General features: G+C 39.0%; 1 protein-coding gene across 3 annotated transcripts in view; it reads left to right on the forward strand.

The window, feature by feature from the left end:
- Positions 1–19,930, forward strand: part of BCL11A (BCL11 transcription factor A) — a 145,033-nt gene that overhangs the window by 6,690 nt on the left and 118,413 nt on the right. Inside the window, exons 2-4 of one of the 3 annotated variants that reach the window (XM_066995358.1) lie at positions 3,290–3,407; positions 5,484–5,524; positions 19,110–19,194. The gene's annotated coding sequence lies outside the window, so the exon portion shown is untranslated. The remainder of the gene's footprint in view (positions 1–3,289; positions 3,408–5,483; positions 5,525–19,109; positions 19,195–19,930) is intronic. The other 2 variants (XM_066995357.1, XM_066995359.1) reach the window with 2 other exon arrangements.

Here is a 19,930-nt window from a genome sequence, read left to right on the forward strand (position 1 = left end):
TGAGGAGACCAGGTTCCATTCTGCAGTCCAGGAAAACTGGCAAATCCCCAGGGAGGTTGTATAGCTGTGCTTGTTTTTAACTGTCTTTAATCTTTCCTATTATTTGAAGGGAAATGACCAAAACCATAACCCAATAAGTAATTCTGCTTTAATGCTAAACATTGATCTTTTAAATAATTACTCAACAGCCATGTGGATGGGCAACAAAAAAAATGTGTATAATCCTCATGTAGAATTGTGCTCTGGTGGAAACCTGCTGTCTCATGGAGGTTTCCAAGGAGGATGCTATTTGTTCTGCTGTTTGTTCACAGCATCTTGTCTTCCAATGGTATCTATTCCCCCATTCCTTATACTGAAATGGGGAGAGACAAAATTAAATGCGAAGACATTCCTGATGTTCTCTATATACTTACTTCCATTCTGAGCATTCCATTTGATATTTTCTTATACTGGGCTGTTTTTCCTGAGTAATTATGGAGGGGCAACTCACAGCAGTCACTGTATTACAGAAAGATGAAGAAGACGATAGCTTTGAAAAATGTAGTGGGATGTGAGTAGTGCTGTTCAGGCTTTTCCACTGCATTTATCTCTCTGCATTTAGAGGAGGAAGTACCTAAAGTTCACTAAAATCTGCTGCCCTGCTCTTGTGAAATAATATAACAGTAGCTGGAGAGGAGCTGGGGAAGAGGTGACCATGGGTGTAGCTAGAGCACATTACTTTAAAGGCTTTGTGTTTTTGGTGTCTGTACCTAGTCTGGTGCATTATCTTTACTGTGCTTTCATCCACCCAATTCCTCCTAAATAACGTCTAGTTTTTTTCTATTAACAATTCCATTTTTGGTCTGAAAGATATCTCCGTTTCTGTGCTGTTTGCAAGCATGTCATAAAAGGGAGGTGTTCACAGGGAAGATTCCTCTGAAAGTTTTGGTCGTACTGTTACTGTTTTGTGAGATTATTCAAAATTGCTTCACTAGGAATTTGTTAGAGAAGCCTTCTATCTTTGAAGCACTGTTTTCCCTAAGGAGCTCTTGTTTAATTGATAACTAGATATAGTAACCATTTGGGGGATGGCTCAGTTCACTCTCCAATAACAAAACTCTAGCTGTTCATTTCTGTGTTGTACAAGAATATTTATTTCAGACACGAGATAACACTGTGCAAGACTGCTTCTCATTATGCCCTCATCTGCCAAGCCTTGGGAATGTCTTACTGTAATGCGAAACTGTGCAGGAGACAGGCGCATGCTCAAGGTTGTGCTTGAACACTTTGCTTTAACATACTTTTCTGTATCACCTGTGAAAACAGCCAGTACTTACAGGGATTAGAGTCAAACAGCTAAAATCATATGTATCTTGATAAAGAAAATGATTCTGGTCACATCAACATGGCCATGAGAAAAGCATGATTCAAAGATAGCTGAAAACAGCAAGTGAAAATATGTATGCTCTGTTACTTGGGGTGGGGAAGCGAAGGGAACAGCTGTGGTCTCTAGATCTGCCAGGTGGTCCACATAAGTGCAGCTATCCCTTTTGGTAACTAGTGTTTCCTTTCTCTGATGGATGACCAACATGTTTGTTAATGTTTCTGGGGATTCTTGATTAATGCATATGAATAGACTCTACAGTTTGGATAAATAAAATTTGTTGTGATGATCTTAGAAAGCCACAGATACTGTTAAGATGAACTTTTAGTCCATGAATTGTCTTTCTAATGTCTGAGTTGGAATTTGGTCATCATACAACCTATTCATGTTTCAGGGTGTTGCTGCTGGACTAAATGATTCTTGTATAAATTTTAGGTACTCGTTGTATGCAGTGGGGATTTAGTGGGTATGGAGCTTCCCACATGTGCTGTGTGAAGTGGACTCTGCTGTGACTCTGCATTCTCTAGTTTGACTTCTCCGTGTGGTCCTACTGGCTATGCCATGTAGTTTCCAGGTCACCTGTCTGAAGAGCATAGCAAGAGCAGAGCTCAGCTCTGAATCTCAGGGCTGAGAGCCTCTAGCAGCAAAACTAGTGATCTTGCTGGTGTGAGGACTGTCCTCACCATGGCATCCATGTGAGTGCAACAGAATTTTGTGAACTGTGTAGTTTTACTTTTTATTTTAATTTCCACAGCTGCTTTGTGGAAGTAAAACTAAAAGTAAAACTTTTTTTTAGGTATAACGTGATTAGGAATTTAGATGTTTGTGTAGTATGCGTTCTCCACCCCTAGTTAGTCATGGCTGGGGGAAGAACCTACTTGCCAAATATCCAACTTGTGATCATGCTGTGCGAATTTTATCGTGAACTAGTGCGAGGTAGAATGTAAACTCCAAGTGAAGGGCTCTTCTAAAGGCTGGGTCTGAAGTGGTAAAATAAACACGGATCATGAACTGTTAACTTGCAGCTTAGCAATGCGGTGTTTATTTTTACCCATGTTTAAATCTTTGTTTTTAACTAAGCAAGAGGCTAATAGTCTTTCCTTAGACTGCAACTTCCTATCTTGAAACTTTTAACTACACATAGATTTGTTCTATTCCTCTGTTTGTACCCTATCAGTGAAGCAAGTAGGAAGATAAAACTATTAATTATCTTCAAATACTGAAACTGAGAATAAATAGGTTTTCATATTGCAAGTTTCATACTGTACTGTAATTAACAGCCTTCATTCTGTACTGCCATTGTGAAGTACAGAACTTGAAAAAGATTAGAAAAGAAGCCTTTCTGCTATTCAATCTTTACCACCAGCACTGCAGCTTTCCAAAAAGTAGATGGTAGACTTTCAGTCTAGTGAATATTTCCTGGCTGGCAACAGATAAGCCTTCATTTTCCTGGGAGAGCACAGACTGCAGGAAATACTGGTTGCATAGTCACTAGTGGAATTTCTTTAAAATTGTCAAAATCATCTAGCCAGCTTTAAAAATAATGATAAGGAGAATCTAATTTCAGTGAAGCAGAGTTCATTCTTGATAAAGGTATTTCTAGAAACTAGTTCATTGTAACTGTAGAAATACCTAAATTCTCTAATCTTCTGTGGCAAATGAGAACAGACTTTTCCAAGTTCTCAGTAAATCCCAGAGCTGATAGTGAATGCTAAACACACTGCATGTAGAAGGGAAGAGGCTCTTTGGAACCTGATTCCAGTAAAACATTCTCTAAATCAGTGTAATGTCCTCACTGAGCTGCTTAATAATCAAAACAGTGGTCAGAGGAGTGTAGCAGTGAACGTCCTTGGAGGGGGAGGAAGAGGCTGATGTGGGGTAAAATTTCTGTATCTTTCATCAAGTGATTATTGTCTTTGATCACAGCTCTCCTTTAGGAAATGGGAAACAAAGTTAAATATACTTCATAGCATTACACAAGAAGAAAATAACTTCTGTTCACACTGAAAAAGAGTAGAAACAATACATCCTGGCTGCTGTGCAGGTAACTAAAAAATCTGGATAACACAAGGAAGATGAAAGCTTGCTTTAAAGCTGTCTTTATTGTAAAAGATGTGTGAGGTGAATGTAACTGAGAAAGTGAGCACCCCCGCTTAAATTTGAACAGGGTTAGATATGGAACCAAGTTCAGACTGAAACAATACAACTTGAACCTGAACTAGTTCCTCAAACTGTGTTGGAAAACTTGCTGCTTCTCCTTTAGCTTTTGACAAACACAAGGAAAAACAAAAGGTGGAACGATGGGAAAGATTTTCTTCCCAGGTGCTTTTTGTTTTCCAAGTAAAGGGATTTGTGCTTGTTTGGAACAGTCCCTCCCTGTAGGTAGCAGGTTGTGATGTGTTTTAGGATGTTCATGAAGGAATCTGGGGAGAAATTTTAAAAATAGCAGCGTGAGCTAAGTCATCTCACGTTAAAGTAAATCACAAGTGATAAAGCACAATGAGAAGGTATTTCCAAACAGCTATTCAATTTCATACTACTATAAAACAGTTTTCTATTTTTCCTGTTGCTAATTTTCCAGATCTCTTCACTTAAAAATGATGAACTAGCTTCTCAGCTGGTGAAAGTTTGTAATCAAAGTGGCATAATTTAATTGGAGCCACCTTGAGTACTTTTGGCACTGAAGAGTACAATTTTTCAATTGGCAAGGTCTCTGTCACTAGTGAATGCCACTTGATGCAGTGCATGAAAACTTAGTTTGCAAACCATATTGTTCAAGGATGTTTTTTTCCCCATTCCCTTCATGGAAGAGGGGAGAATATAATTTAAGTGTAGTCCCTTAAAATTTCTCAAGGAGCTGCATGGGTAGTTAGACACACAATGTCTTCTTTATCCAAGGCAGTTCAGTTTTAATAGGGTGTATGTCTCTGAATACCCACACGGTTCTCTGAAAATATAGTAGCTGGATTGCCACAGGCCGGTGATAAGCACTTCAAATGCAGTAACTCAGTAATGTTAGAGGAAGCTTACTTGATGGTTCAAAACCAAAACTGGAAATCAGTTAAATTATTTTTTACTCTTAATGCAGGAAGAAGTCTTTTCATGATTAAGACTTCTCTTTTCAAGAGTAGGATAAGATTTTTATGATCATCTTTCTGTAGCAGCTGGAAATTAATGTTAAACTTGCATAAATCTGGGTTGGCAAATTTAGCCTAAACAATAAGGTAAATGACTTGATACACTTCCTAGTCCCAAACATGGCGTGTCTGTGGTGTCAGGTCTTAACAATACCATGCCATCATTCTGTGACCCTATCTGATTTTTCATTCCTGCCTGCTCTTTTCCTTCACTGGATCCAGGTGCTTGTTGTGCAGATATAAAGTGACATGCATGTGTTTTTAAACTTGGTTGGTCAGGTAAAAAAAAAAAAAAAAAACCTAAATCCCAGGTTTGACCTGAGTTTTCTATTTAATTTATGACTTCAATTGTTGTTCCATGTTGCTTGCTTAGTGTTTGTGGGTTTTAGCTGAATAAGGTATTTTGCACTTGTCATAAAACTGTTGCATGTTGTTATTTAAATACCATGCAATTCAGTACCATAAACACCTTTGACTAAGAGGAGGAGGTTACAATTTGATAATTCTGTGTTATTGTATAGGGTGACTCTGTCACAAGTCTGAAGAGTATATTCATCTCCACTTTCCATGATGATACAGGTGAAGGGACTTGTCTCTTTTCTGAACTAGAGAAACAGAATCCGTGAGAGTGAACTAGGATATAAAGCCCAGCATCCAGTTCATAGACCATGGTTATTCTCTGTTTGGGGGTGAGTGATTGAAATTGGCATGCTCTGTGGCTGACTTGCCTAGCAGCTCTCTAAGCTTGTTTGTCACTAAGGCAAGTCCCTGAGGTCAGGAGAGAGACAAAGCCTCTGGTGCAAGCCTGTGCAGCTGTTCTGCTTCTTGTTCTGCTGTGATGCGGGCAACGTTAACTGTAGCTGGTATCTGACCAGAGCTGCCTGCTGCACTATCTATACTGATCTGTTTTTCTCTAGTTCAGAAATACTTGTCTTGATATATTCTGTGATATCATTTGATTTTCTCCCTTTTGTTTTTTTCAGGCAGAGATAATCCCCCTCTGGAAGAGCTGGAAAATACACAAGTAAGCTTTTAATCTTTTGAGTTTTCTTCCTCCTCTGAGTCAGCTTTTGGAGGATGATGTCACTTGGCAATGCTCATCTTTGAGCTGGAGAGCTCACAAAGACTAGCTTTTCAACATGGGATTGCTTAAATTTCTTAAGATCAGATGGTGACTCTTTTCAGAATTCTTGAAAACTCAAGGCATGTTTCAGGCTTCCCCACAGGCAGTCCTGAAGTGAAAGTACATGCATGCAGTCTTGGCTTTCCATCAGCAGCAATACAAAAGCCTCAGTTTGAGTGAGAATCTAGAAAAACACCTATTTGGGCTTTTTTTGTTAAGAACTTGTATAACTGGAGGCAGAAGAGTGGGAGGATCTATTTTTATTTGACCTTAATATCATGTTTTGGTGAGCATCTGCACAGTTGCATTGATTGCAGGTGATCTGGATTTACATTGTACCTTCAGTTGTGTAAGTGAGCACAGAGCTTGCACAGATTAACCTGAGTAGACATGCATCTCTTTGCATGTTTGCAAGATTGTTTTTTTTACCAAGCCTATAGTTCTTGTCTAAAACTCTCCTATGGCAGATGCTCTTCTCTGCAAGTGTGCAGCTCTTCCTGGTGTGTGGGAGGGAACAATTCTACGTGGTCTTTTAAAAAGAGTAATGAACAGAGGATGAAATCTGTCTGCTGGGAACTGAGTATAATACTTGCCATCCGGAGTGTTGCTTTTTCTCGGGGAAAATACAACCTACTACTCCCTCTCCTGGCCTCATAGGGGAAGTATATGGAATTGTCAAAAGGGGGCATTCTTGCCTTTTCAGGCAGGTGAAAAGTAAGTCATAAAATCAAGTGTTATAGTTAAATCTGTCAGTTAGGTAGAACAGAAATTGCTTTAAGTTGACTAAGTCTTCAGCCAAAGCAAATATAACAGGTGGAATATTAAATATCAGAAGTGATTTGCAGGTTAATTTAATCTCTCCTTTTGTGGACAGATTTTATCTATTTGACCAAAGGTTTACCTGAAGCTTTTAATTAATGAAAATGTCCATTGTACGGTGACATGCTCTGTATGTTTTTATTAGAATAATGAAAAACCTCAGTTGCCAGTTTATTCTGATATAGGACGGTTGTTCATATATCCATGAAAATGTGACAAAGTCCTGCCAGCCTGGTATAGGGACTTACTACAAATGATTTTGCGGCTTTATCTGGCATATATGAAGTTGCCTAGTTGTAGTTGCAAACAACTCGTTTATTGGAAGAAAGTCTCTAAATGATAAATCCTTTTGTATATCCAATCTAGATGTGCCTCTGGAAAAATGTGAAATAGCTGATGCCCTGGGCAAATCTTTTTTCACTGAAACTAACAAATCCAGGACTAAGCAAACAGAAGCTTAAAACCAATGTCTTCCTCTGTGCTGAGATGACAAGAAATATGCTCGCTTCTGAATTTGCCTAAGCACTTTTGGATTAAACTTGTCAACAAGCAGGTTCAAACAGGTGCTGATAAATCCTGTTTACTTTCTTATAGGTATTTATAATAATGTTCTAGTGAAGAAAATACTTGTTATGGTCTGTATGATCAGCTAAAGTTGTCTTACAAACATGGCAACTAATGTTTTACCATTAATATTATGGGTAAATGAGGGGAAAGGAAACATGAACTGCATTTTAAAAATCATGTCTGAAATTATATTGTTTTGCCTTAGACTCATTTCTTTCTCTTTGTGATTCAATTTATTAGCCTCGATACCATATCCTAAAAAGACCTCAATTTATTCAACTGAGATTCTTATTTAAGTGCAGTGCAGTGTTGGGGTAAAGATGTTTCCCAAACTGGAAGGTATGTTTGGAAGACAACCAGTGCAACAAATAGATTAGGTGGTCAGATTTTTTGAAGTATGTGGCTTTAGAGCAGCTGTAGAGGTGACCATGAAATAGTCTAGCTTAAAAACAAACTTCATGAACTTTCTCCACTACCAGTCACCTTCTGTAGAATTACGCTGTTGTGGTTTAACCCGGCCGGCAGCTAAACACCACACAGCCGTTCGCTCACCCTCCCTCCTCCCTCTCTGGGATGGGGGAGAGAAACGGGAAAGTGAAGCCTGTGAGTTGAGATAAAGACAGTTTATTAAGACAGGAAAATAATAACAATAATAATATCAGTATTACTAATAATAATGTGTACGAAACAAGTGATGCACAATGCAACTGCTCACCACCTGTTGACCGAAGCCCAGCCTATCCCCGAGCAGCCGGCCCCCCACCCCGGCCAGCCACCCCTATATATTGTTTAGCATGACGTCAGATGGTATGGAATACCCCTTGGGCCAGTTTGGGTCAGCTGTCCTGGGTCTGTCCCCTCCCAGCTCCTGCTGCACCCCTAGCCTGCTCACTGGCAGGACAGAGCGAGAAGCTGAAAAGTCCTCGGCTTGGTGTAAGCACTGCTCTGCAACAATTAAAACATCAGCATGTTATCAGCGCTCTTCTCATCCTAATCCAAAACATAGCACCCTACCAGCTACTAGGAGGAAAATTAACTCTGTCCTAACTGAAACCAGGACATACGCCTAAGGAAAGTGGCTGCAAGGTACTACCAGCTACTGCTTGGCAAATCTATAAGTAATCACTAAGCTGCAGAGGATTGGAAAGAGCTTACCATGAGAACATTAAGTGGAATGGAAGAAAAGCATTGTCCTAAAGCACTTGCTTCTGAACTCATATCTGCTTAGCCAGGGTGGGAGGTTAATTTGGAGTTAAATATTTGCATCAAATACTCATGCTTGCTATGCTTTAATTGCTACTGTAGGCATACTCCTGTAGACACTTGGGCCCGGGTACTTAAAGATTAAGTCAAAATAGAAAGGAGAAACAGAAAGAAAAGCTGAATGTCAGGAAGAAATCTACTAGGTATAACACTTATTGTCAACACAGCTGAACCCTGCTGAAGTCTAATGCTTGTTCTCGAGGTTAATGAAGAATGCTTTATTTACGGCATCACATCTTACTGCAGTTTCACAAAATTTAATATGCTTTTTCCCTAAGGACTGTCCTCTTTCTTTGTGCTCTGGTTTCAACAGCATTTTCTGTGTCACTAGAAACCAATGAAGCTTTTAGCTGTACTTTTGAACGGTTCCGTTATTACCAAGGATTCTGCTCTGAAAATGATAGTGAGCTTGAAACAGTACAGCTCTTTCTGTAATTATTTTATTGAGTTGTAGGTTGGTATCACTGAAATGGTTTTGACAGCTTGAATTTGCTGTTGGCTTTAAAGTTCCTGGGTACGTAGCTTACATGTGTATGTGCTGTGGCCCAGAGAGCTAAGCAGTTTAGTTACTTCAACTTCAGGTACAGAAAGAGTAGGAGACTTGCATGCGGCGTTTATATAGATTCTTCTTGTACTTTGCGTTGTCCAATGGCCAGACCCAATTCCAAAACATGAAGAGGAGGGAAGGAACTTGCTGTGGTTGTAGGGAGGTATTGATCACGCTGTAACCTAAGAGGGTAAAGGGCCATACAAACAGCCAGGAATGGTCATTTGCAGGATAGCACAGAGTAAGTTCTACATCCTTGAGTCCTGCTGTCAATGATAAATTTGAACAATCAAAGCTATTTTGGTAAGACTCTAATTAAACTGCAAAAGATCTATATTGTTCCAAACATTACTCAAAGATCTTGGGGAGAGGGGAAACACAATAGGTAAAAATGGTGATAAGAAACTGAAAAATATCTAAAACCTCTGCTGGTTCACAGCACTAAGAAGAATATCACAGCAACCAGGTGTTGCAGAAATGCAGAGCTCTGACTCCTGAGAGGAACAGACGTAGACTGAGAAGAAATAAGATGCAAATAATCTAAGGGCATGTTGTTCCTCCAGCCTGATTCAGTAAAGTGCTGCATTTAGGGACCACTCTTGCCCAGCTCATGTTTAACCAAATGGATTTGTGAGGACTCAGATTATTTTGTTTAGTTAACTTAATTATGAAATTGTCAGGATTGCAGTTGTTTGTTTTTATATCATCACAATGCACTCTCTTATCTGGATGAGGTACAATTATAATTTCTGTAATAGTATTAATAAATCGATTGCCCAGTTTTACAGAACTGGGTACACAGCACTCTTAATATCTTCCTGTTTTAACATTGGCCAACAATGATCTGCTTTAGACTCTTTCCAGCTCTTATGATAATTGCAAGGTCCCAAAAGAAGCTTCAGAGGCCTGCTTCTTATTTGTCCTAATTAATGCCTATTTGGGCAATACAAAGGGTAATTTTTTCTCAGCAGTGTAACGGACTCCAGTTAAGTAAGAATCAGCAAGAGGTTTGGATACTAAATTGAACTTTATTCTGTATTGAGTTAAAATTTAGTATCAGAACTATCAAGCTCTGCATATCAATCTACCTGAATTTTCACACTGGTGGTTGGACATGTTTCACATGAAACTACACTCCTGTAGACCTTAGTCTCATCTAAATGGGAGAATAAAACCAAAACTGTTCAGAGGGAAAACCAGGGTGCTCTGAAACCAGACTTTGAGTCTGTACCTGTGATGATGTAGTGCAAAACTATTTTAGGAGAATCGAGAGAAACTAGGCTGATCTGTTCTTCAAGTTCCCCCACAGAAACTACTCATCTGCTACCACCCAGATGGTTAACATAAGCCAAAATTTCCTGGTCAAGCCTCTACTTATCTTAGATATAGGAGCAAAACTCCAAAGGATTGCTAGCATTTGGGAGAATGCAAACCAGTTTTGGAATTCTTGGCTTGGCTTCAGGTATTAGTGCAAATATTGTATTACATAAGACATGAAGCTGGGAAGTGCTTTTAGAGTTGTAGAGCAATGGGTGGCAAGAAAAGGTAAACCAGAGCAGAATGATAAATAATGTGTTAGTCTCTGAAAGGAGAGGTGTCATCTTATTCCTGACACTTAGACTGTCAAGAAGATATTTTACTGATTTGACTTTGTGCTGAAAAACATGGAACAGTTACTTAGTAAGTGGTTTTATAGGGAATCTCACCCGTGTTACAATAAACTGAGCTTGAAGATAATATATCTTCTATGCTTTTACACTTTTTGGATGATAACTGTGAAAAATTATCTAGCGAAGGTTAGCAAACTGTACCTGTGGCCATTTTCTCATGACCCTTGAGCGATAAAACGTACTATCTTGGATCATGATGTGTTGTCAAACAACAGGTTTGCCTGTCTGGCCAACAAAAAGTAATTGAGGAATATTATGGTTTTACAAGCCATGTTTCACCAAATTTGTAGCTTTTTGAGCTGTTAGATCTGAACAAAATAGGTCAACGCTGACAGAATAAGGGTGGCTCTAATTTTTCTTCAGTTTTTGACTACTTGTGTGCATGTGCCTATGCCTATAACCAGCATACAGAAAGTACATAATTCTGGAGGTATTGCTGTTATAATCTCACTTATAAGACTAAAATTCCTAACTTGAGTTACACAGTACAGTATTTCTGCGATTCTAAGAATCTGTATCTTGAATTCCTGCATGATCTGCATGAATTTAAACATGCAATTTGATAAGCTTCTGTAGGTGGGAAATTAAGAAATCCCCACCAGCTGGAACTACTTAATAGCAGAAGCTTTGCTGACCCTAGGTTAGCTGTCCACAAGCCATTTCTTTCTGTAGGTATGGGGCCAAGATATGGAGAAGCAAAATTGCCTCTCTTGCTCTACTTCTCACCCCTACACTTCAGCAGTCATCTGCTGTGCCCACATCATGTTCTGAAATGCATGAGCAACTCATGCATGGAGGGGAGCACAACAACCCACCCAACCCAAAACAAACTGTTCTCTAAAAAATACTCCTAGGCTTTAGGGCAGCAGTATCTGTGCAAGTAAATCCTTATGGCTGCATTTCCCTGAAGCTGCTCAATACCCACTGTCTCTGTGACTAGCCTGGTGATTCTTTTCTTAGACAGCTTCATTCTCAGATACCTTCATCCTCATGAAGTGTCTTATCTTGCCACTTTGAATCTGTACAAGCCTAATAAAAAAAAGGTGCGGCAGGGTTTAAGACCGGATGCTTTACATCCGTTACTTTTCCAGGCTAGCTATCTCTAGAAAGAGGAAACAAAAAAGGCTGCTTTGGCTACAGAAGACTTGCCCAAACCCCTGTAGGGGAAGAGATTAAATGGTGACAGCATACACAAAAGATAAGTGTTCCTTTGAAAAAGCTTTGTATGTGGTACTGTACTAACTAGTATAGTGTGCAAGATGCTCCTTTTTGAATTATACTCTGGCCTTAGGTTTTAGGGCTTGACTCTGAATTGTAGGCAAGGAGGGGAGAGGTGAGACTCGGTGAACTGCCACTTCTCTGTACCTTAGGATATTCTCATGGGTCTGAGAAGCAAGTTCTTCAGGAACTCTTTTTTGTCCTTTCTCCCATGTGCTCCCCTGGGGCTGGATAGGCATATTTACTTGCTTTGAAGAGCATTCTTTAGCCCAGTTTCTTTTCTTACAGGGTACAGAGGCCATCACTAGGAAACAGTCTGTGATGCCATACTGGTGGCCAAAGCAAAGCTGGTTAGTCAGAACTTTCTGTGAAAAGACTTTGCATGTTCTCCCCCAAAGATTGGTTTCCACTGATGGATTTCTGTGAGAAGCCTTTTTTCTCTAGAAAAAGATATTTAGGAAACTTTTCAGATGTATTTGTAACTTGCTGACTGGAAAGCAAAACTTGCATTAGTCAAATGTATCAGCAGGAAGACAAGGGCCAGTGTATGCTTTGAAATCTGTGTGTAGCTGTCTGTTTCAGGCTAACAATTCGATAAATAGACTTCATTGTAACCTGACAACAGCACAGGCACTGAGAATCCTCTGCTTCCATGTACTAGAGAAAGCAAAGGTAGCTATTTGTGCTACAGCAGTAAGGTATTTCGTGATCAAATACAAGGGGAAAAATGCTTTGATTTGAGAAGTTGGATGAACTAGAAGACTAAGATGAAAACATATTTGCATTGTGTAATTGTAGTAGCACAGCTGAGATGAGACTGGTGTTCAGTATGCGTAAAACAGTAGGAAAAGAGTTAAATGATCTGGAAAAATTAGGAAAGATGGAACTAGTGTGGGAACCAAATGCTTCTCCTCTATGAAGTGTCTGAAACTCCTTGGTACGGATTTGGTGTAAATACGTTAATTGCAAATGAAGCAATTATATATAATATCAGGAATTATGAACTAAGATGCCAAAGTAAATGAAGTGCTTAAATATATGCAAGAAATGAAAATACTGTTATATTAGCAATGGTCTTCAGAAAAGCACGTAATGGGATGAAGCAGCTTTGTAAAAGAAAATATCTGTGGGAGAAACACTTGAAAGGGAAAATCTTAAGCTTATATCATTATTTTAGTGTGAAGTGAAATATTTTAAGTTTTACTGTGTTAGGAAAGGACACTTTTCTGCTGATGTTTGATACTAGGAAAATATTTTTAAAGGATAATTACACACATTTTTCCCAGCCTTCAGTTATTATGGATTGGGGGGGGGGGAACAAAACTAAAAGCATGCAAAACTAACCAACTGGAAGTAATTCAGGGATTTACTAGCATATAGCTTTGCCCTAAGGCAGATCAATTTTACCTGTGCTACTCAAGGCAGAAGTTTGTCTGGCTTCCCTTTAAAGCCCATTATGATAAAGACTGTCTTCCTGTGTTCATCTGTTCATGTGCTTAACTCTTCCTGATACATAGGAGTCTAACGCCATTATTTCTTGTTCTCTCTGTTACTCAAGTAACCTTTGCAACAGCCCTTCACATAGAGGAAGACTGTCCCCTTAGATGGGCTTTGATTCAGTTTCACAATGCAGCTTTGCTAGAGACAATTGGGAATAGCCCAAGTAAAAAATAAAATGTGGGAAAGACAAGATGATACTCAGAGCTGAATCCAACTGCTACTGCAGAAACACCCACGCTGTTTGCTTCTCATATCTTTCCTTCCTGATGTGACAGTTTTTCCTTTGAAATATTCCCTTACAGGGCAGGAATAATTTTCTGGCTTTGCATCGCTGCTGTTGTTAAAGGGTACACACAGCTTCCTCAGCATTATTATTTCTGTCAATTCTTGTAGCAGGTGGCTTTTTGCTGTGGTCCGTATTGGGGAGCATAAATTCTGTGTGTCTTTCCTTTCTGTGTTACTGAAAGGAGGGACTAGATAAGTTGTTTCATGAACTACTCTGTCAAATAGCCTGAGAGACACCTAGCCTCCCATAAGACTTTGCACATTTGAATCTCATCTATCAAAGGGAAGTCTGATATTTTCTAGGATGCCACAATTTGTGGAAATGAATGAGCTTAATTAAGCTCATGGGAAGCTCTCAGAAATGGCTAGAGATAAATATCAAATGGGGTCAACACACTGTCATGAGACTTTTGGCTTGTTACTGGATGTTTTCATCCCTTTGGGATGGCCTAGAGGGCAAGGACTTCTGAGAAGATTGGGGTCGGCCATGATTAAAGCTATATTTAGAAACTTTTTTAATTGCATAGACTTCAGGCACATTAGAGCTGGCTGATTTCTTTTTGATGGAACAGTTTTCTGTTAGAAAATGTAGTTTAGTGGAAATCAGAATGTTTCATGGGACTACGTCAATCTGACTACAGCTTTTGACAGGAGGAAGAGAAAATGAACACATTTTTCAGTATTTTAGTAAAGAGTCATTTGGACAATGTACCTTAATGAACTATTTGACATGTTTCATTGTTTTGAATTTAAACATGGAAGCTATTGTCCTAATTTACAAAGATAAAAGTTCAAGTACATAGTATTTAATACCATCAAATTGTTTAGTAAATGAAATATTTAAATGGAACAGTTTGTTAGGCATATCTTTTTCTAGAACATGTCACTGTTGTAGATTTTATTTCAAATTGGAACAAAATTAAAATGAGCTTGAGGAACACTTAGCCTTGGCAGAATAAAAACAAATCCTGATGTAAATCAAACCTATGAGTAAACAGTATTGCTCATTCCTATGACTCTGGAAAGAAATGTCAGCCCAGATCTTCCTACAGGCTGCGTAGAAGCGTTAGAAAGTACCTACTGACCACAAGGTAACCAATGTGGTGACTGAAGAGGCCTGAAGCAAGGGGACTGGGTGAAATGATTTGGAAGACCAGCCTCAGGGAGAACCTGATCTGCTGTTCATGTTGCATGTCATGACATGAGGAAGTGACCATTGGCAAAAGCAATATATATTTTAGGGTACATCCAGGACCTTTTTTTCCTTTTAATATGGATAAATTCTAAGAAATTCTTCTTGAGTAAAAACATCCTTGAAGGGCAGTGAGGTGCAGGCCGGCTTCTCCAAAGCATGAAAAACAAATGGCAGAGGAAAGTGGTGGTGGCAGCAGCTAAAGGAAAAGAGAAAAGCGCCTTGGGCCCTGGAACTTCAGAGCAGTTGTAGCTCTGCAGATACTGTGTCGGTCTAATCCTAGATACTCACTGAATGTTATTGTGACTAGTTTCAGAAGCTATAATGGAGCCTTACTGGCAAAATCTGCATTGTCTCCAGGCTTTGGATTAAATCTGATGGTTGTCTCAAAGGATGCAGATACATTAACTTCCAAAAGGAGAGCAGTCTTCTGTACCTAGATAAGTGTGATGGTTGTCAAAAGTGGAATAAAAGCTCTCCTTGTATCAGTGCATGCCTGAGTATTTATGTACTGGTGTTCTGAGCCTGTGCTGCCTAGTTCAAAGTACCAGCTGCACGAGGCCTTCTGTTTCATGTCAGGTAACTGTTTTGCACTACTGCCAAACTCTGTAGGTAAATTAGCTTCTTTTCAAAAAAAGGTGTTTAATTCCTCCACTTGCATCCTGCCTGTTGTGTCTCTTCTCAAGGGGGCAGTGAGAAGTGTTCATTGGGGTGATAGTTTTGGCTCCCAAATTGACTGTTGCCACTTTCCAGCTATGCTGGGGAGAGGTGACTGGCAGCACATCTATTTGTGCCTGCTCTCACTGAGGAGAGAAGGTGCTTGTTGCCTCTCAGTTTTGAGATCACTTTAAATGGTAGGTGAATTGCTTAAGACCGAGGACCAAACAACTAGTTCATGATTATAACACTGGAAACATGGTTAGAAAAGGAAAGCGAAAACTCAAGAGGAGAATGTATCTCCCCCTTAATCTCTTATTGTAGCTCATTCTTGGGATTTCCCTGGAGGTATTTGTAACAAAGAGCGAAGAATCTGCCTGCTAGTGCTGTTTCTGAAGAATCCCACTTCAAGGTTTGTGATTCCTAGTTTGCTTGGAAAGTGGGTGGCTGCTTTTGAAGTTTGAAGTCTATATTGTGCTATCAACACTTGTTTTGTGGTCTTGATTCTAGCTGGTCACTGTAGGGTGTGTGTGCATGTGATAAATACACACAGGCTTCCTTGGAAGTAAATGTTATTGTAAGGATAACTCTGCAGAGTGGGTATTTCTGCCTTTCTTCTTCCAGAAAATCAACTGCATTGCACTTACAAATTTAGAGATGAACATTTTGTAAGTTAACTATCAAACGAGATTTTTAGTGTTGGAGTTTCCTTCCCTCAGCAGCATGATTGCATTGCATTCGTGGCTTGAGCATTTTCAGGTATCTTGCCAGCATTTGTCAATGCTGATTTGGGCATGATTTGGGCACTACAGGATACCTAGGAAGCATGATCTGGGGCTACAGAACCACAAGTTCTCCAGTCTCTAGATCACGCTATATAGTAATGGCCATAAAATTAATAGCACTGAGATGAAATAGTTAGTTGGCTTGTTCACCATTTTCAAAATTATTTGCCTTTTTTGCAAAGTGTATTATGTTCTAGTGACTTGTCCTTTCTGAAGTGTGCTGTAAATGTGAACAAGATCCAGTCCTAGAGCTCACCCCCAACAAGTAGCATGCATCAGTCATGCACATAGGCATGTCAACAGTGGTAGGTTGCCAGCTCAGGTATTTCTGTTTGCAAATTTACATCTCAGGTTATGCGCTCACTTTTCTGAGTGTTTCCAAGTTAGCAACCTCGCCTGTACTGCTGCAACCAGGAGACTGATGGAGCTTTGGCAAATATTTCTTATTTCCTCTTGGTAATACAGTTCCTGCATCTCACTGAGGAGCAGAACCATACTTTGGACCACAAGTTAAAATTCTTAAGTGATGATGTTGATGCAGAATTTTTTTGAAAAAAAATCTGCATTATATTGGCATGTAGGAGTGTTTTTCCTTAGTACATATTTCACATTAAAAATGTATAGGAAAATGATATGATATGATTTAATGTATGTGCTGCATCCCATCTTAGGGGATGAATGTCATTCCATATGCTGTAGCTAAACATAAATGAACTGTTATTAATGATTGCCATAATGTTTTCTAGCAGTTAGCTGGCTGTGATTCTAGGAATTTTTTTCCACTGTGTTTTGAAGGGTTAGGTTATTTAAACTTACTATCAAATAGAATCAGATCAAAGTGAGCTAATTTTTCTTAAACACTAATCATTTTAAGGCTATTGAACTAAATATAGAGGCAGTTCATTAAATCATTAAAACAGCCTGCAATAATGCTCACAAAGTCATTATAGTGCTATTCCCCAGCCAGAGAGGTGGTGTTGCCTTAAGCACAGTTTAATCAAATTAGATGGTGGGCTATGTCCTGGGGTTTCTCCTATTGATATTCATTAAAAATACATGATTTATCACTAATCTCTGTAAGGTATATCCTCCTTCTCCAAATGAATTTTGTAAATGTCAGGGGGAAGAAAACAGAATAGTTTATTGTTATAAGAATTTAAGTGTGGTGTGATCACATTTACATTTATATACTATGTAATTTAGCAGTAGATAGTAATTTTAATGTGCCTTTAAAATTTTTGTCCTTAGTTAAAAAGCTAGCAAAAATGGAAAACCCTCAGGAGCAGCCACTTTATATTTTAGTACTGTATGGGCATATGAATTAGCTTTAGAATTAATTATTTTATAGTTCTTCATACTGCTTGCTCTTACAGTTTGTCTACAAAAGTTCGCTATTTTATTTTGTGTACCCCTTTTGATACAGTTTTCTGCTTTCTCTTTTTATTTGGAACATTTCAGTGTTGTCACTTCCCTGTCCTTCCCCCTCACTTTTTTATTGTATTTAAATATTGTCTTAAGTTTTAAATTAGCAGGAAACATTGAGAAGACCACACAAATAAACATTGTCCTGTGTTACTCCTTTTGCAGTGGTGATTTCTCCACTTATATAATGCTTTTCAGTCCTGAAACATCTTACAAATGGGTTAGGATGATCATGTCACCTGGTACCTAGGCGTACAGCTGATTAATAGTGCAGAGCATGGCTCTGCCACGCCTCAGACCAGGAATAAACACATTCCTGATTACAATGGTAATTTGGAAATGGCACAATCTAATTACTCACACTGGAGTTTGCCTGAATTATCCTGACTCTTGTTTATAAAAAAAAGGTAGATCTAACTCACTTTGGTAGTGGAACAGCTTGGAACCTAAGATGAACGTCCCAGGTGACACCACGGTTGTTCTGAGAATATCTTGATGTTGTGTTGGGTCACTTCTGTTGCAGAAAAGAGCCATCCATTGAATTTAGTGATGGCTGTCTGTGTGCTTATCCAGGGTCAGAGTGCACTGGGGTCAGTTTAAAAAAACAAAAAAACATGTAAGATTATCTGGGGGGCGTAGATCAAGTTCTCAATGTCCTCAAAGTCTTCTGTCAAAGTTGGGAGCTTACCCAATGCTGCTTAGTTTATGGGATCTGGTGCTATGTGGATGCAGATTAGTATGGAACCATTGAGTATTAAATCATGTTACTGCAGAATTGCCACTTCACTAGGACTGACATAAATATAAAAGATATGTTGTAATTACTGAGGTGGTGTTGTAATTACTGAAATGTTCATATAGCAATCCTTGTGCTAGGAACTTCACATGTGGTTTTAGAACACCATCCCACTTGCATTTGTCAGATGAGCCAAAAGCTATTCTCAATTACACCGAGGTAAATTTGAACAGATTGCTGTCACTGGATCTGCTGTTAATTTACACTGGCACATCTGAAAGAAGAGCTTATTTCTATGTGTTTTAGAAATTGAAAACATTCTTCAAGGCAAATAATTGCTCTGCTGAATGTTTGAATACAGGTGGCTTTGGTTTCATTGGGCTGTATCTGAATGTAACTGATACCCTAAAAGTTTAAGCCATTTGCAGTTGGTATAGCTGATGTTCCACTCTGTCTCCCTTATATTGGCACGTGAGTTTCTCAAGGATAAATCTGTTCAGTAACCTAAGCCTGTAGAAAACTATTAGCATTAGCAGATGAGCTCTTAAAATATCAAGCTGTAGGATTTGATGAATGATGGTTCTAGGTACAAGAAAGAGGACAGGGATGTACAGTGTAGTGAGGAGAAAGGTAGGCCAGAGCAGTACTTGCTGGGAAGGGCTGAAAAGGTCACAGAGCTGTAGTCTGAGTTGAAGAACTTGTGCTTTTGGTCATGATTTTATTTTCAGCCAGGTATGTCTCTTATGTTTTTTCCCCTCTATGCTTGTAGAAAATTCTTGGGATTCTAAGGTTTGAAAATCTGATACTTTGTTTCCAACTTTCTAGCCCTACTGGTGATGTGGAAGAAAGCTGGAAAGCATCCTAAATGCAATGTGACTCCATCAACAGACCTCACAGTGGAGTTAAAAAGGTACAGTTCAATTGAAAAAAAACACCCTTTTCTTAACTGACTGCTGATAGCATGCCCTTTAAACCCATCCCATGATATTTTTTGGAAGTGAACTGTGTTTTATTTATTTTTGAAATGGTCTGGGTTAGCAAAGGTAGAGAAAGCAACCACAGAGCTAGCTGAATGGCACAAAAGGTTTGTATCAATGCATGTGCTACTCATGTAGGGTGCAGCACGTATGTGAGCAGCTCTGGTGGCATGCAACCCCAGTGGAGCTTTAGTGTAGGTCTGGCAATCAGTCCATAAGCCTTAATCCTGCAAATATACATCACGCTTCATTTTATACTCGTGAGAAGCCCAACCTGAATAAAATCCTATTAAATTGAGAGTCTACAGCTAATTAAACACCTGCTTTTCAGTGTTTTTTTTATTTTAGTAAGGTTAGGTACAGTACATAGAAAAGCATGCATCTGTAGAATTGGTTCTACCATTTTTTGGAGAAAGTCAACAGATGAAATGTGTTCTGTGATTTCATATAATAATAGATCAGCATAATAAAGTGCTGATAAAAGACAACATCTAATTTACCTAGATCTATGTTTTTGCTTCAAAAGTTTTTTTCCAAAGTAAAATGTGGGGTACAATAGGGTTTATGGCTGTTATCCACAGGCTCTTTGGCTCTAAAGCCTTTAAAATAAGTGAACAGGGCTGTGCCTTAATTATTGGCAATAACTAGCTTTGAAAAGAAAAGTAATAA

Source organism: Anser cygnoides, chromosome 3, assembly GCF_040182565.1.
Source record: "Anser cygnoides isolate HZ-2024a breed goose chromosome 3, Taihu_goose_T2T_genome, whole genome shotgun sequence".
In the NCBI taxonomy this organism is placed as follows: domain Eukaryota; kingdom Metazoa; phylum Chordata; class Aves; order Anseriformes; family Anatidae; genus Anser; species Anser cygnoides.